An 18,760-nucleotide genomic window follows, 5' to 3' on the forward strand; every position below is an offset into this window, starting at 1 on the left:
AAAGTGCACCTTGCTCTCAGAAAAGCGGCATTTCGGGAGAAAATTTTTTCTGACAGGCTCCGGCGGCCTTGCACTTTTAAAGTTGGAGATAGGGTATGGTTGTCGACTCGCAACATTAAACTTCGACAAACCTCAGCCAGATTGGGCCCCAAATTTATTGGACCATTTCATATTATAAAAAAAATCAATCCAGTTGCTTTCCGGTTACGTTTACCAAGAACTCTCCGGATAGGAAATACGTTCCATTGCTCCTTGTTGAAACCATACGTTTCTTCCAGTAGATTTCCTCGAAAGGTCTCTCAGGGGAAATCACCAGTAGATGTACAGGGTCAGCAGGAGTTCTTGGTGGAGAAGGTTCTCGATTCCAAGTTGTCCCGGGGTCGGCTTTATTTTCTGGTGCATTGGAGAGGTTGTGGTCCAGAAGAAAGGTCTTGGGTCCTGGATCAGGATCTCCATGCCCCGAGGCTCGAGGGCATTTTTTCGAGAATTTCCTCAGAAACCTGGCCTTAGGGGTTCCTTGACCCCTCCTCAAGGGGGGGGGGTACTGTTAGGCGCCGAGGGTCCGCTCGTCAGTGCGGCCCGACGCCTAGCAACTAGGGACGCCGCATGCGGACAGCCGCCGGCTCCCTAGCAACGCTAGACGCCGGGCGCACGGAGCCGCACAGACCCTAGCAACGGGGACGCCACTGTCGGACCGCGTTCCCCTTTGCTGGGTCTAAGTTAATCACCTCACTGGTTCCTGGCCGTGCAGCATGCAGCTGCACGGCATGTTGTAATTAGCCCTGTCTGGCTCCTGATTGGAGGGTTCCCATTTAAAGGCACTCTCAGGACTTCTCACAGACGCCGGTAATAGCTTCCTGCTTGCTGTGTCAGTTGCAGAGAGTTTTCCAGTCCTGTTCTATCCGGTCGTTCCTGTCCTCAGTGGTCCAGTACTCGGAAGTTGTCATCTTTTCCTGGAGTCCAGACCGAGCACCTTTAACATCCTGTGGTGTTCGTGAGTCGCGGCGTAGCCGTGTGTTGTGGCTTGACCGCTTACTATTTATTATTTGGTTATATTGTGTTTCGGAGCTTTTGCGGAGGATTCCGCTCCCACAAATCCACTCTGTTATCCAGCGGTGCTGGATAGGAGTAACGGATTAGTGGATTTTTGGTTGTCCTTTTCCCTGGCAGTTTGTCCGCACATACTTCTGGTTTAAGTTAGTTAGCTTGTAGCCCCTGGCCTGGTTGCTTAGTCAGAGGGCCCCTTGTTATCACCCTGTCTCGGATTTCCCTTTGTCTCCCATTAAGACCTGAGGGGGCATCGGAGTTGGGCAGACATAATCCGCCCTTCAAACGCGGCTGCCATGGGCTCAAGCAACCATAGTCTCGCAGGGGATTTCTGATTACACGGGCGAGACAACGGAGTTAGGGCGCCAGGGGTTACTAGGCTTTCCCGCTCCCGTAACCAGCATTTCCTTCCAGTACTCTGGCCTCTGTCATAAGATCTCCTCTGGTCAGAAGTACTGGAATCATAACAGTAGTGTCCTGTTGTTGTTGTTATTATTATTATTCAGGGGGAGTAGCTTTTGGTGTCCTTTTATTATTATTATTATTATTATTATTATACAGGGAAACAGCCTTTGGTGTCCTATTGTTATTAGTATTATTTTACAGGGGAAGCAGCCTGTGGTGTCTTGTTGTTATTATTATACAGGGGAAGCAGCCTGTGGTGTCTTGTTGTTGTTATTTTTATACAGAGGGAGCAGCCTGTGGTGTCTTGTTGGTGTTGTTGTTATTATTATTATTATTATTATTATACAGGGGGAACAGTCTCTGGTGTTTTGTTATTATTATTATTATTATTATTATTCAGGGGGAGCAGCCTTTGATGTCCTGTTATTATTATAATACATGAGTAGCAGCCTGTGGTGTCCTGTTATTATTATAATACAAGAGGAGCAGCCTGTGGAACCCAGTTATTATTATTATTATTATTATACAGAAGGAGCAGCAGCATTTGGTGTCCTGTAATTATTATTATTATACAGGAGAAGCAGCTTCTGGTTTCCTGTTATTATTATACAGGGTAAGCAGCCTGTGGTGTCCTGTTATTATTATTATTGTACGGGAGGAGCAATCTGGTGTCCTGTTAATAAAGACATGTTATTATTTTTATACTGGGGTGCAGCCTTTAGTGTTGTTATTATTATTATTATTATTATTATTATATGTAATTGTGGAGATTGAAAATATTGCTTACATTCTAGGATATATTAAAGCAGAGACCATAATATCACAGGCATGTGTAACAGATGATAATTGGAGCAGTATGAAGCAAATGTATATCACACACCTTGGAATGTCACAGTGATATCACTTATACCTATAGTAATAATACTGGGACATGACAGGGGAGGTGAGAGGATCTGGGAGTGTTACAGTGACATCACATATATCTATATTAATAATACAGGGACTTGACTGGGGAGGTGATGAGATCTGGGAGTGTCACAGTGACATCACTTATACCTATAGTAATAATACAGGGACATGACTGGGGAGCTGAGAGGATCTGGGAGTGTTACAGTGACATCACATATCTATATTAATAATACAGGGACTTGACTGGGGAGGTGATGAGATCTGGGAGTGTCACAGTGACATCACTTATATCTATAGTAATAAGACAGGGACATGACTGGGGAGGTGAGGGAGTCTGGTAGTGTCACTTTGACATCACTTATATCTATAGTATTAATACAGAGACATGACTGGGGAGGTGAGGGGATCTGGGAATGTCACAGTGACATCACTTATATCAATAGTAATAATACAGAGACATGACTGGGGAGGTGAGGGGGACCAGGTAGTGTCACAGTGACATCACTTATACGTATAGAAATAATACAGGGACATAACTGGTGAGGTGAGGGGATCTGGTAGCATAACAGTGACATCACATATCTATGGTAATAATACAAGGACATGACTGGGGAGGTGAGGGGCTCTATGAGTGTCACTGTGATATCACCTATATCTATAGTAATAATACAGGGACATGACTGGGGAGGTGAGCTGGTCTAAGAGCATGATAGTGACATCACTTATATCTATAATAATAATAATATGACATGACTGGGGAGGTGCACGTATCTGGGAGTGTCACAGTGACGTCACTTATATCTATAAGAATAATACAGTGACATGACCGGGGAGGTGTGGGTATCTGGGAGTTTTTAGAGATATTGATGTCTTCTCCATTTCGCAGGGTTACACAGTAGTGAATAAGACATTCTGTAAGTATGAGACACCCAGCAGCCGTCCTCCTGTGTCAGGAGGACTAAGCAGGACATAGAGCTCCATCACAGTGCCTCCACCTCACTCACTGATACATGAGAGACACAATGACTAGAAGATCCTGGAACTCACCAACAAGATCATTCAGCTGCTGACTGGAGAGGTGACTGCTGGGAATGGAGCATTATACAGAAACACCGGGGGATGTGTCTGGGTGATGACTGGAGAAGTGACTGCTGGTAATGGGTCATTATACAGTAACACCAGGGGACGAGTCTGGGTGATGACTGGAGAGGTGACTGCTGGGATTGGGGCATTATACAGTAACACCAGGGGACATGTCTGGATGATGACTGGAGAGGTGACTGCTGAGAATGGGATATTATACAGTAACACCGGGGGATGTGTCTCGGTGATGACTGGAAAGGTGACTGCTGGGAATGGGACATTATACAATAACACCAGGGGACGTGTCTGGGTGATGACTGGAGAGGTGACTGCTGGGATTGGAGCATTATACAGTAACACCAGGGGACGTGGCTGGATGATGACTGGAGAGGTGACTGCTGGGAATGGGACATTATACAGTAACACCAGGGGATGTGTCTGGGTGATGACTCTATCACTGTGTGTGTCAGGTGCCTATAAGGTGTCCATGTCTCCATGCAGGAGGGGGAGTGTATGGAAGAACACAGGGGTCTGTACAAGGACATGATGATGGAGAATCACCGGCTCCTCACATCACTGGGTAAGAGGAGATTGTCATGTATTGTACAGGGGAGAGCAGGTATGGGGTCCCCTATATACACACATTATCTGATAATCACATATATACACTGTACTCAGTCACTGTGTGTCTCCTACAGATGGACCCAGTAACAGAGATACCCCAGAGAGATGTCCCCGTCCTCTGTATTCCCAGGACTGTACAGAGGAGAATCACAGAATCCCACAGGAGGATCAGGTAGGTGGGATTTAGGGTCTCCCCAATATACCAAAGTGACCATCACTATATGATCTGTAGAGGAGCTGTGTGTCTTATACACTGATATTATACTGTTTCACCTCAGTCTAGTCTGACTGTATGCAAATGTCATTATAGTGTTTTTTGTTTTTTTTAGGTAGAACGTCTGTCTGATATTAAAATAGAAGATATAGAGGGAGACGAAGAGACGTATGTGACTGATATAAAGGCAGAAGATATAGAGGGAGAAGAAGAGACGTATGTGACTGATATAAAGGCAGAAGATATAGAGGGAGAAGAAGAGACGTATGTGACTGATATAAAGGCAGAAGATACAGAGGGAGAAGAAGAGACGTATGTGACTGATGTAAAGGCAGAAGATATAGAGGGAGAAGAAGAGACATATGTGACTGATATAAAGGCAGAAGATATAGAGGGAGAAGAAGAGACGTATGTGACTGATATAAAGACAGAAGATATAGAGGGAGAAGAGACGTATGTGACTGATATAAAGGCAGAAGCTATAGAGGGAGAAGAAGAGACGTGTGTGACTGATATAAAGGCAGAAGATATAGAGGAAGAAGAAGAGACGTATGTGACTGATATAAAGGCAGAAGATATAGAGGGAGAAGAAGAGACGTATGTGAGTGATATAAAGGCAGAAGATACAGAGGGAGAAGAAGAGACGTATGTGACTGATATGAAGGCAGAAGATATAGAGGGAGAAGAAGAGACGTATGTGAGGGGTGATCAGCAGTGTAAGGAGGAGGAAATCCCTACAGATATCAGCACAGGTGAGTAATAAACACTTATTACAGAAAAGAGTCACATATTCTCCTTGCTCAGTCACTACAACAATCTCTTATCCTACACCCTCCTCTGTCAGTACAAACTAATGAGGAGTATGTATTTTCCCAGTGGGGAAGTCAAAAGCCATCAGCCCCTATTATACTCCTGCTCTCCCCCTCACATCATGTCACTGTGTGTTACCAGCCCAGAGATCTGACCAGTCTCCTCCCCACACTCCCTGGTGTATCTCGTACATCAGGAGCCATCAGCCCCTATTGTACTCCTGCTCTCCTCCTCACATGATGTCACTGTGTGTTACCAGCCATAGATCTGACCAGTCTCCGGCCCACACTCTCTGGTGTATCTTATACATCAGGAGCCATCAGACCCTATTATACTCCTCCTCACATCATGTCACTGTGTGTTACCAGCCCAGAGATCTGACCAGTCTCCTCCCCACACTCTCTTGTGTATCTCATACATCAGGAGTCATCAGCCCCTATTATACTCCTGCTCTCCCCTCACATCATGTCACTGTGTGTTACCAGCCCAGAGATCTGACCAGTCTCCTCCCCACACTCTCTGGTGTATCTCATACATCAGGAGCCATCAGCCCCTATTATACTCCTGCTCTCCCCCTCACATCATGTCACTGTGTGTTACCAGCCCAGGGATCTGACCAGTCTCCTCCCCACACTCTCTGGTGTCTCTCATACATCAGAAGCCATCAGCCCCTATTATACTCCTGCTCTCCCCCTCACATCATATCACTGTGTGTTACCAGCCCAGAGACCTGACCAGTCTCCTCACCACACTTTCTGGTGTATATCATACATCAGGAGCCATCAGCCCCTATTATACTCCTGCTCTCCCCTCACATCATGCCACTGACCAGCCCAGAGATCTGACCAGTCTCCTCCCCACACTCTCTGGTGTATCTCACACATCAGGAGACATCAGACCCTATTATACTCCTGTTCTCCACTTCACATCATATCACTGTGTGTTACTAGCCCAGAGATCTGACCAGTCTCCTCCCCACACTCTCTGGTATATCTCATACATCAAGAGCCCCTATTATACTCCTGCTCTCCCCTCACATCATGTCACTGTGTGTTACCAGCCCAGAGATCTGACCAGTCTCCTCCCCACACTCTCTGGTGTATCTCATACATCAGGAGCCATCAGCCCCTATTATACTCCTGCTCTCCCCCTCACATCATGTCACTGTGTGTTACCAGCCCAGGGATCTGACCAATCTCCTCCCCACACTCTCTGGTGTCTCTCATACATCAGAAGCCATCAGCCCCTATTATACTCCTGCTCTCCCCCTCACATCATGTCACTGTGTATTACCAGCCCAGAGACCTGACCAGTCTCCTCACCACACTTTCTGGTGTATATCATACATCAGGAGCCATCAGCCCCTATTATACTCCTGCTCTCCCCTCACATCATGCCACTGACCAGCCCAGAGATCTGACCAGTCTCCTCCCCACACTCTCTGGTGTATCTCATACATCAGGAGACATCAGACCCTATTATACTCCTGTTCTCCACTTCACATCATATCACTGTGTGTTACTAGCCCAGAGATCTGACCAGTCTCCTCCCCACACTCTCTGGTATATCTCATACATCAAGAGCCCCTATTATACTCCTGCTCTCCCCTTCACATCATGTCACTGTGTTACCAGCTCAGAGATCTGACCAGTCTCCTCCCCACATTCTCTGGTGTATATCATACATCAGGACCCATCAGCCCCTATTATACTCCTGCTCTCCCCCTCACATCATGTCACTGTGTTACCAGCCCAGAGATCTGACCAGTCTCCTCCCCACACTCTCTGGTGTATATCATACATCAGGACCCATCAGCCCCTATTATACTCCTGCTCTCCCCCTCACATCATGTCACTGTGTGTTACCAGCCCAGAGATCTGACCAGTCTCCTCCCCACTCTCTCTGGTGTATCTCATACATCAGGACCCATCAGCCCCTATTATACTCCTGCTCTCCCCCTCACATCATGTCACTGTGTGTTCGCAGTACCCCTGCCTATGGTATTACATGCCCTGAGAGTGTCACTATTAGCACACGCCGGTCTGTATATAAACCACTTTTCTCTTACGTTCTAGAGGATGCTGGGGTCCATATTAGTACCATGGGGCATAGACGGGCCCACCAGGAGCCACCGGCACCCCAAGAGTCCAACAGTGTGGACTGGCTCCTCACACCAGGACCCCCCCTCCAGACCCAGTTTAGAAAATGTGCCCGGAGGAGCCGGTCACAGCTAGGGGAGCTCTACTGAGCTTCTGTAGTAAAAAAAATTTTAGAGTTTGTTTTATTACAGGGAGGCTGCTGGTAACAGCCTCCCTGCATCGAGGGACTGATTGGGGGAGCAGTGTCCGCCCTGCGGGGTCTGAGCCACTATCTCCGCTGACTGGACACTGAGCTCCAGAGGGGATAGATCGCTGCCAGCCGCAGGGGAACGCTCACCCCAGCAGCATGCCGCCAACCCCTTGCAGAGCTGAAGAGTCATCGGCCCCTGGCAAGCGTGGAGCCGATGTGAAGATGGCGGCAACAGGGTAGGGAGCGTAGTGGCTCCCTTCAAGATCTCCGGATCACGACGGTACTCGGAGTACAGTGGGGAGGGGGGGACGAGTCTTCTCACAGCAGCGCGGCTGCAAAGGGGGGGAGAGAGTATGTTTACATGGAAAGGCAAGGCTGCAGGGGTTGTGGTATAATTACATTGGCTTTTAAGCCTATAGTAACGGGGTTGCTTTTTAATGCAGTTGGTTACAGGTTGTAGACTTTAAATGTGTGTTATAACCTGACCTGTGATTATTAGTGTAAGCATGGCATGGGGGCCATTTTAACCATGCTTCCTGTTCAATCCTGTTTCTCTTTCAGTTTGGAAGATCCTGTCCTACAACACTACTCCACCGGAGGCGCAGGGGTGTTAGTGGGAATTTGGGATCAGATTTCATATAGTACTGGCCACGTGCACTGCACTTGCCCAGATATATATATATATATATAGACACACCTTAGTACTATTTTACTGAGTCGTGCAAGTTGTCTGTCTTTGTATATTGTAATGTCTGCATAATGAGTAAGACACCAGCAAAAACTAAAAAGCAGTTTCACTGCAATGTCTGTAAGAGTGTGTTACCGGATGGGTCTACCACATGTACAGTATGTTTTGTGATTTCAGCTACGAATACGATTTCCGCTCCGGTTTCAAAGCCGGTTTCATTTCCCAACCCTCCATGGGCTATGCTAACAGATGTCATTGCTGGGTTGCAATCAGAATTGCCCGCCGCTCGACAAGTGCAGGAAGCGGCAAGATCTGAGTCTAGGGTGAGACCGCCAGAACTACCGGAGGGGTCTCAGCCTTGCCAAAGGTCCAAGTCCATTTTGAATAGAAGGGAAAAATTAAATTTGTCTTATGATTTACCAGTTTCTGCTATGTTGCATTCTGATGATTCTATGCCTGACCTCACTGCGCAAGATGACAGTGAGGAGGGCGAGGTGGACAAGCAGTCAGATACTGAAGATTTTGACAGCCCAGACATTGATAATCTCATCAGAGCGGTACGTCAGTCTCTGAAGTTTACAGAAACTGAGGAGCCTCTGACAAATGATGAAGTCGTCTTTACTAAACGACAGAGATCTCCAATGTGTTTTCCTGTTTCAGAATCTCTTAATAAGATGGTTAAACAGGGTTTTCTACACCTCGCAGATTTAAGTCCAGTTACCCGTTTCCAGAGTCTGTGACATCTACATGGGAGAATTCGCCATTGGTGGATTCGTCTGTGTCAAAAGTTACGAAGAAATTAACCATACCAGTACCAACTGCTACTACGCTTAAAGACCCTTCAGACCGTGAAATAGAAGCTATGCTAAAATCCATGTATATAGCAGCAGGAGTGTTGCTTAGACCTGGGTTGGTTGGCATTTGGGTAACTAAGGCGCTAATGGTATGGATAACAGAACTCGAGTTTGCCTTACATGACGATCACCTTATACTTCTCGCTGACCAAATCTGTGAAGCTGCTGAGTATCTATGTACAGCTTCTACTGACGTCTGTCAGCTCACTTCTCGCCTTTCATCGTCGCTCGTTACAGCACGACGAGCACTCTGGCTGCGTTCTTGGCAAGCAGAGGCAGAGGTCAAAAGAAGTATAGTGGTGTTACCTTATGGTGGTGAGAAGTTGTTTGGTCCTGAATTGGACAAATGGATTTCTGAGGCCACTGGAGGAAAGTCTGTTTTCCTACCATTGCCTCCAACAGTACCTAGACGGAAATACTCTGGCCCGGCGTTCAAATCCTTTAGACCTCAGCCCTTTCGAGGCCAAGGTAAAGGAACAGCCACGCCTGGTAGACGAGCACGTGGTTTCCAACAAACCAACACCAGTCGTCAGGATGCTAAGGTCACCGACAAGCCAGTGCTATGACGGGATCCCAGCCCATTTCAGATCTCCAATTGTGGGAGCACACCTTCAGACATTCCATTTGGTGTGGTTCCAGACATCCACAGATGGGTGGATCCGGAATTTAGTGTTAAAGGTTACAAAATAGAGTTCGACTGTCTCCCGCCACTGCGGTTTTTCAAGACAGGACTGCCTCTGTTGGACGACAAGAGGGCGGTTCTGCAAATTGCCATTCAGTCCCTGCTAGATTCAGCAATTTTGATTCCGGTCCCTGTACAACAACATGGTCAGGGTTATTATTCCAGTCTGTTTGTGGTACCAAAGCCGGATGGCTCCGTCAGGCCAATATTGAACTTAAAGGGTCTCAATCAGTACGTCACTCACTACAGATTCAAGATGGAATCTCTGCAGTCAGTAATTGCAGGTTTAGAGCCACAGGAATTCATGATTACGCTAGATCTCAAGGATGCGTACTGAAACATTCCGATTTGGCCACCTCATCAGAGGTTCTTGCGTTTTGCAATACGGCAGAACCATAACCAGTTTCAGGCTCTACCGTTTGGCTTCTCGTCAGCTCTTCGGGTATTCACCAAAGTGATGTCTGTGATGATAGCTCATCTCAGATCCCTGGGAGTAATAATAGTTCCGTACTTGGACGATCTGCTCATCAAAGCTCCGTCTTAACAGATGCTCCTCCAACATGCGTTGCTAACGTACAATGGACTAGTTCAGTCAACTTCAAGAAATCACATCTAATTCCGTCTCAACGACTTCAATTCCTAGGTATGATTCTCGATACGGTAAATCTAAGAATTTACCTACCAGAACAGAAAGTACAGATTATTCGTCATCTGGTACAATTAGTGCTCAAGCCACGCACAGTCTCAGTACATTTGTGCATTCGTCTCTTAGGCACAATGGTGACGCTTCAGTTCGGAAGATTTCACTCACGTCCTTTTCAACTGGATTGTTCTCGCACAGTGTTACCTAAATGTATGCACAGGAGATGTTATATTACTGCACAGCCCATGTCATCTCTAGTAATCCCACATGATCTCAGTGTTACCTAAATGTATGCACAGGAGATGTTATATTACTGCACAGCCCATGTCACCTCTAGTAATCCCACATGATCTCTCAGTGTTACCTAAATGTATGCACAGGCGATGTTATATTACTGCACAGCCCATGTCATCTCTAGTAATACCACATGATCTCAGTGTTACCTAAATGTATGCACAGGAGATGTTATATTACTGCACAGCCCATGTCACCTCTAGTAATCCCACATGTTCTCTCAGTGTTACCTAAATGTATGCACAGGCGATGTTATATTACTGCACAGCCCGTATCACCTCTAGTAATCCCACATGATCTCTTAGTGTTACCTAAATGTATGCACAGGCGATGTTATATTACTGCACAGCCCATGTCACCTCTAGTAATCCCACATGATCTCAGTGTTACCTAAATGTATGCACAGGCGATGTTATATTACTACACAGCCCATATCACCTCTAGTAATCCCACATGATCTCTCAGTGTTACCTAAATGTATGCACAGGTGATGTTATATTACTGCACACTCCATGTCACCTCTAGTAATCCCACATGATCTCAGTGTTACCTAAATGTATGCACAGGCAATGTTATATTACTGCACAGCCCATGTCATCTCTAGTAATCCCACATGATCTCAGTGTTACCTAAATGTATGCACAGGTGATGTTATATTACTGCACAGCCCATGTCATCTCTAGTAATCCCACATGATCTCAGTGTTACCTAAATGTATGCACAGGAGATGTTATATTACTGCACAGCCCATGTCATCTCTAGTAATCCCACATGATCTCTCAGTGTTACCTAAATGTATGCACAGGCGATGTTATATTACTGCACAGCCCATGTCATCTCTAGTAATCCCACATGATCTCTCAGTGTTACCTAAATGTATGCACAGGCGATGTTATATTACTACACAGCCCATGTCACCTCTAGTAATCCCACATGATCTCGGTGTTACCTAAATGTATGCACAGGCGATGTTATATTACTGCACAGCCCATGTCATCTCTAGTAATCCCACATGATCTCTCAGTGTTACCTAAATGTATGCACAGGCGATGTTATATTACTACACAGCCCATGTCACCTCTAGTAATCTCACATGATCTCGGTGTTACCTAAATGTATGCACAGGCGATGTTATATTACTGCACAGCCCATGTCACCTCTATTAATCCCACATGATCTCTCAGTGTTACCTAAATGTATGCACAGGAGATGTTATATTACTGCACATGCAATGTCACCTCTAGTAATCCCACATGATCTCAGTGTTACCTAAATGTATGCACAGGCGATGTTATATTACTGCACAGCCCATGTCATCTCTAGTAATCCAACATGATCTCAGTGTTACCTAAATGTATGCACTGGCGATGTTATATTACTGCACAGCCCATGTCACCTCTAGTAATCCCACATGATCTCAGTGTTACCTAAATGTATGCAGAGGTGATGTTATATTACTGCACAGCCCATGTCACCTCTAGTAATCCCACATGATCTCTCAGTGTTACCTAAATGTATGCACAGGCGATGTTATATTACTGTACAGCCCATGTCATCTCTAGTAATCCCACATGATCTCCGTGTTACCTAAATGTATGCACAGGCGATGTTATATTACTGCACATCCCAGGTCACCTCTAGTAATCCCACATTTTCTCTCAGTGTTACCTAAATGTATGCACAGGCGATGTTATATTACTGCACAGCTCATGTCACCTCTAGTAATCCCACGTGATCTCAGTGTTACCTAAATGTATGCACACGCGATGTTATATTACTGCACTGCCCATGTCACCTCTAGTAATCCCATATTATCTCTCAGTGTTGCCTAAATGTATGCACAGGTGATGTTATATTACTGCACAGCCCATGTCACCTCTAGTAATCCCACATGATCTCAGTATTACATACATGTATGCACAGGCGATGTTATATTACTGCACAGCCCATGTCACCTCTAGTAATCCCATATTATCTCTCAGTGTTGCCTAAATGTATGCACAGGTGATGTTATATTACTGCACAGCCCATGTCACCTCTAGTAATCCCACATGATCTCAGTGTTACCTAAATGTATGCACACGCGATGTTATATTACTGCACTGCCCATGTCACCTCTAGTAATCCCATATTATCTCTCAGTGTTGCCTAAATGTATGGACAGGTAATGTTATATTACTGCACAGCCCGTGTCACCTCTAGTAATCCCACATGATCTCTCAGTGTTATCTAAATGTACGCACAGGAGATGTTATATTACTGAACAGCCCATGTCACCTCTAGTAATCCCACATGATCTCTCAGTGTTACCTAAATGTATGCACAGGCGATGTTATATTACTGCACAGCCCATGTCACCTCTAGTAATCCCACATGATCTCAGTGTTACCTAAATGTATGCACAGGCGATGTTATATTACTGCACAGCCCGTGTCACCTCTAGTAATCCCACATGATCTCAGTGTTACCTAAATGTATGCACAGGCGATGTTATATTACTGCACAGCCCGTGTCACCTCTAGTAATCCCACATGATCTCAGTGTTACCTAAATGTATGCATAGGCGATGTTATATTACTGCACTGCCCATGTCACCTCTAGTAATCCCATATTATCTCTCAGTGTTGCCTAAATGTATGCACAGGTGATGTTATATTACTGCACAGCCCATGTCACCTCTAGTAATCCCACATGATCTCAGTGTTACCTAAATGTATGCACAGGTGATGTTATATTACTGCACAACCCATGTCACCTCTAGTAATCCCACATGATCTCAGTGTTACCTAAATGTATGCACAGGTGATGTTATATTACTGCACAGCCTATGTCACCTCTAGTAATACCACATGTTCTCTCAGTGTTAGTAACACTCCTGTCCAAGCTTCCTAGTATTATTTTCAAGATAAATATAAAAGCAATCCCAGAAATACAGTACTGGATACAGTGTCTGTTAGAGAATTATATATTGTACCATGTAACACCCTGGGTCTTGTCTACTCATTTTATAGTAATTTTCCAGTTTTGATCATGATCTTTACCAGATTTTAATTGTTTTATGAAAATTCACATTTCCAAAATGTATTTTATTTCCAGCAGATGGACACACATGCAGGAATATCTCAGAAGGACATCTAATGTTATCCCCGGATTGTGAAATAAAAGATGACAGTAGACAGGATTCTCCAGGAACTAATCTCATTACCCCAATTGTACATCCAGCTCTATCAGCTGATCTCTCTGATCCTGGGAAATGTTCTCCTGATCACTCTGATATTGGTGCATCTGTTACAGCTCTGAAAGTAGATACAGTGTTTTCCTGTTCTATAGCTGCACCATGGGAAATGTTTTGCACCGAAATCATTTCTTGTTATACATGAGAGAAGTCACACCGGAGAGAAGCTATTTTCATGTTCTGAGTGTGGGAAATGTTTTACACGGAAATCACATCTTGTTCAACATGAGAGAAGTCACACCGGTGAGAAGCTATTTTCATGTTCTGAGTGTGGGAAATGTTTTACATCCAAATCAAATTATGTCATACATCAGAAAACTCACATAGGTGACAGTCCATTTACATGTTCTGAGTGTGGGAAATGTTTTACACGGAAATTACATCTTGTTCAACATGAGAGAAGTCACACCGGAGAGAAGCCATTATCATGTTCTGAGTGTGGGAAATGTTTTACACGGAAATCACATCTTGTTCAACATGAGAGAAGTCACACAGGTGAGAATCCATTTTCATGTTCTGAGTGTGGGAAATGTTTTACACGGAAATCACATCTTGTTCAACATGAGAGAAGTCACACCGGAGAGAAGCCATTTTCATGTTCTGAGTGTGGGAAATGTTTTACATCCAAATCAAATTATGTCATACATCAGAAAACTCACATAGGTGACAGACCATTTACATGTTCTGAGTGTGGGAAATGTTTTACACGGAAATTACATCTTGTTCAACATGAGAGAAGTCACACCGGAGAGAAGCCATTTTCATGTTCTGAGTGTGGGAAATGTTTTACACGGAAATCACATCTTGTTCAACATGAGAGAAGTCACACCGGAGAGAAGCCATTTTCATGTTCTGAGTGTGGGAAATGTTTTACATCCAAATCAAATTATGTCATACATCAGAAAACTCACATAGGTGACAGTCCATTTACATGTTCTGAGTGTGGGAAATGTTTTACACGGAAATTACATCTTGTTCAACATGAGAGAAGTCACACCGGAGAGAAGCCATTTTCATGTTCTGAGTGTGGGAAATGTTTTACACGGAAATCACATCTTGTTCAACATGAGAGAAGTCACACCGGAGAGAAGCCATTTTCATGTTCTGAGTGTGGGAAATGTTTTGCAGTGAAATCAACTCTTATCAGACATGAGAGAAGTCACACCGGAGAGAAGCCATTATCATGTTCTGAGTGTGGGAAATGTTTTGCACTGAAATCAACTCTTATTAGACATGAGAGAAGTCACACCGGAGAGAAGCCATTTACATGTTGTGAGTGTGGGAAATGTTTTACACGGAAATCATTTCTTGTTATACATGAGAGAAGTCACACCGGAGAGAAGCCATTTTCTTGTTCTGAGTGTGGAAAAGGTTTTTCATACAAGTCATTTCTTGTTATACATGAGAGAAGTCACACTGAAGTGAAGCCATTTACATGTTCTGAATGTGGGAAATGTTTTTCACTGAAATCGAATCTTGTTCAACATGAGAGAAGTCACACCGGAGAGAAGCCATTTTCATGTTCTGAGTGTGGAAAACGTTTTTCACACAAATGTCTTGTTCAACATGAGAGAAATCACACCGGAGAGGGGCCATTTTCATGTTCTGAGTGTGGGAAATGTTTTGCACAGAAATCAACTCTTGTTAGACATGAGAGAAGTCACACCGGAGAGAAGCCATTTACATGTTCTGAGTGTGGGAAATGTTTTTCACTGAAATCGAATCTTGTTCAACATGAGAGAAGTCACACTGGAGAGAAGCCACTTTCTTGTTCTGAGTGTGGAAAAGGTTTTTCACACAAGTCATATCTTGTTATACATGAGAGAAGTCACACCGGAGTGAAGCCATTTACATGTTCTGAGTGTGGGAAATGTTTTTTACTGAAATGGAATCTTGTTCAACATGAGTGAAGTCACACTGGAGAGAAGCCATTTTCATGTTCTGAGTGTGGAAAAGGTTTTTCACTCAAGTCATATCTTGTTACACATGAGAGAAGTCACACTGGAGAGAAGCCATTTTCATGTTCTGAGTGTGGGAAAGGGTTTATACAGAAATCACATCTTGTTAGACATGAGAGAAATCACACAGGTAAGAGGCCATTTTCATGTTCGGAGTGTGGGAAAGGGTTTATACGGAAATCACATCTTGTTCAACATGAGAGAACTCACAGAGGTGTGAAGCCATTTGCATGCTCTGAGTGATTAATAAATCAGCTCTTGTTGGACACAGTAGACATCACACAGCTGGGGAACCATTTTAATCTGGAGTATACTCATCTTCACCATTTCCCTGCATTGTTCCTTCAGGTTTTATCCTATGTCCTGTGTTTTTTTTTTTTTAACAATATACATGCTGCTACTGGGTGAAATAATAAGACGTCATGTCCTCCTTTACCTCTACTATGCAGATAACCTGTCTTTGCTCCGGGTACTGAAAACAATACCAATACTAAATGTCTAGCTGAGCTCCAGGTGTCGGTGATGCCAGTTGGCTGTGACTCGGTCCTAGCGAAACAGGTCCATGTGCTAATGCACGCCGACCCGCCTGTCTTCTGATTACTTCCTCCCACTCCTATCCAAGATTTTTCACGTGCTGCTCCCTTTCTCTGGAATTCCCTACCTCTTCCCCTCAGACTGTTACCAGCAGTACCAAGAATCTGCCGTATTTCATTTGTGGTTGATCTGTTAGCTATGCAGCCCTGACCATGGAACCTGCTGCCTCGCACAGTCCAAGAGACCTCCACCCTGGAGACCACAAACAGACTGATGACTGTTACTCACATGTTTCATTAATGTTCCTTCACTTCCTAAATATACATCCCACATGCTGAGGTCTTTATTCTGTTCTACTTATTGTGTATCTTGTGCTCTGTGTAAATGTGAGTGTAAAGTTCTGTGAGTTCTATTGGGAGGAAAGTGATGTATAAGTAACATTATTACTGGTAAGAATGACAGGAGTCAGATCTAGTTACACCATACATTACATATACAGAAGGGGAAATGTATAAGTAACATTATTACTGGTGAGAATAACAGGAGTCAGATCTAATTACACCATACGTTATATATACAGAAGGGGAAATGTATAAGTAACATTATTACTGGGGAGAATGACAGGAGTCAGATCTAGTTACACCATACGTTACATATACATAAGGGGAAATGTATAAGTAACATTATTACTGGTGAGAATGACAGGAGTCAATCTAGTTATACCATACTTTGCATATGCAGGAGGGGAAATGTATAAGTAACATTACTGGTGAGAGTGACAGGCGTCAGATCTAGTTACACCATACGTTCCATATACAGAAGGGGAATTATATAAGTAACATTATTACTGGTGAGAATGACAGGAGTCCAATCTAGTTACACCATACGTTACATATACAGAAAAGGAAATGTATAAGTAACATTATTACTGGCGAGAGTGACAGGAGTCAGATCTAGTTACACCATACGTTCCATATACGCAGAAGATATAGAGGGAGAAGTAGAGACGTATGTGAGGGGTGATTAGCAGTGTAAGGAGGAGGAGATCCCAACAGATATCAGCACAGGTGAGTAATAAACACTTATTACAGAAGTCATCACCCAGACACGTCCCCTGGTATTACTGTATAATGTCCCATTCCCAGCAGTCACCTCTTCAGTCATCACCCAGACAAGTCCCCTGATGTTACTGTATAACGTCCCATTCCCAGTAGTCACCTCTCCAGTCATCACCCAGACACGTCCCCTGGTGTTACTGTAGAATGTCCCAATCCCAGCAGTTACCTCTCCAGTCATCGCCCAGACACGTCCCCTGGTATTACTGTATAATGTCCCATTCCCAGCAGTTACCTCTCCAGTCATCACCCAGACACATCCCCTGGTGTTACTGTATAATGTCCCATTTCCAGTAGTCACCTCTCCAGTCATCACCCAGACACGTCCCCTGGTGTTACTGGATAATGCCCCATTCCCAGCAGTCACCTCTCTAGTCATCACACAGACACGTCCCCCAGTGTTACTGTATAATGTCCCATTCCCAGCAGTCACTTCTCCAGTCAGTAGCTGATAGGATCTTCTGGTCACTGTGCCTCTCGTGTATCAGTGAGTGAGGTGGAGGCACCGTGATGGGGCTCTTAGTTCTGCTCAGTCCACCTGACATACGGGGATGGCTGCTGGGTGTCTCACACTCAACAGATGTCTTCTTCACTACTTTGCAACCCTGCAAAATGGGGGAGACATCAATATCACTGTAAACACTGCCAGATTCCCTCACCTCTCCAGTCATGCCCTGTATTATTACTATAGATATAAGTGATGTCACTGTGACACTCCCAGATCCCCTCACCTCCCCAGTCATGTCCCTGTATTATTACTGTAGATAGGGCTAACACACCAGGGTGACATAGAAACGGAAGACTGAGCGCGGATAAGAGGGTTAGGAGGACAGTTGGCTGGGTTTGGTATAGAAGTGGGCCTTGAGAGCCCATTTGAAGTTTTGTGAAGAGTAAGATGGGGAGAGCACGTGCAAAATAGGTAGGACCGGGAGGAGGTAATCAGTTGGCAGGAGAGGCAGCGAGCATTAGCAGAGAGAAGAGGACGGGTGGTAGTGTACAGAGAGATGAGGTCACACATGCAAGAGGGAGAAGAGTGGGTGAGGGCTTTGAATGTGAGAAGCTTGATTTGTATTCTGAAAGGGAAGGGGAGCCAGTGAAGGTCCTGCATGAGAGGGGAGGTGGATGTTGTACGTTTGGTGAGGAAGATGAGATGGGCGGCAGCACTGAGGATAGATTGGAGTGGAGAGAGGCGTATGTCAGAGATGCCATAAAGGAGATTACAGTCGTCCAATCTGGAGATGACCAGTGAGTGGATGAGGGTTTTAGTAGCATTCTGGATGAGAATGGGTCTGAAATATTTTTGAGATGGAAATGACAGTACTGTGAGAGGTGCTGAATGTGTGGTGTGGAGGAGAGGTAGGAGACGAGGATTACTC

At 44.7% G+C, this 18,760-nt stretch overlaps 1 long non-coding RNA gene and 1 pseudogene across 1 annotated transcript; both read left to right on the top strand.

The window, feature by feature from the left end:
* The first annotated feature begins 3,250 nt into the window (after positions 1–3,250).
* On the top strand, positions 3,251–4,238 carry LOC134983768 (uncharacterized). Its single transcript, XR_010191679.1, has 3 exons — positions 3,251–3,439; positions 3,946–4,024; positions 4,143–4,238. It is a non-coding gene; the product is annotated as an uncharacterized LOC134983768 (long non-coding RNA).
* A 4,070-nt stretch (positions 4,239–8,308) lies between these two features.
* LOC134983754 (oocyte zinc finger protein XlCOF6-like) lies at positions 8,309–16,615 on the top strand (annotated as a pseudogene).
* Positions 16,616–18,760: the final 2,145 nt, after the last annotated feature.

This window comes from Pseudophryne corroboree (genome assembly GCF_028390025.1).
Source record: "Pseudophryne corroboree isolate aPseCor3 chromosome 3 unlocalized genomic scaffold, aPseCor3.hap2 SUPER_3_unloc_23, whole genome shotgun sequence".
In the NCBI taxonomy this organism is placed as follows: domain Eukaryota; kingdom Metazoa; phylum Chordata; class Amphibia; order Anura; family Myobatrachidae; genus Pseudophryne; species Pseudophryne corroboree.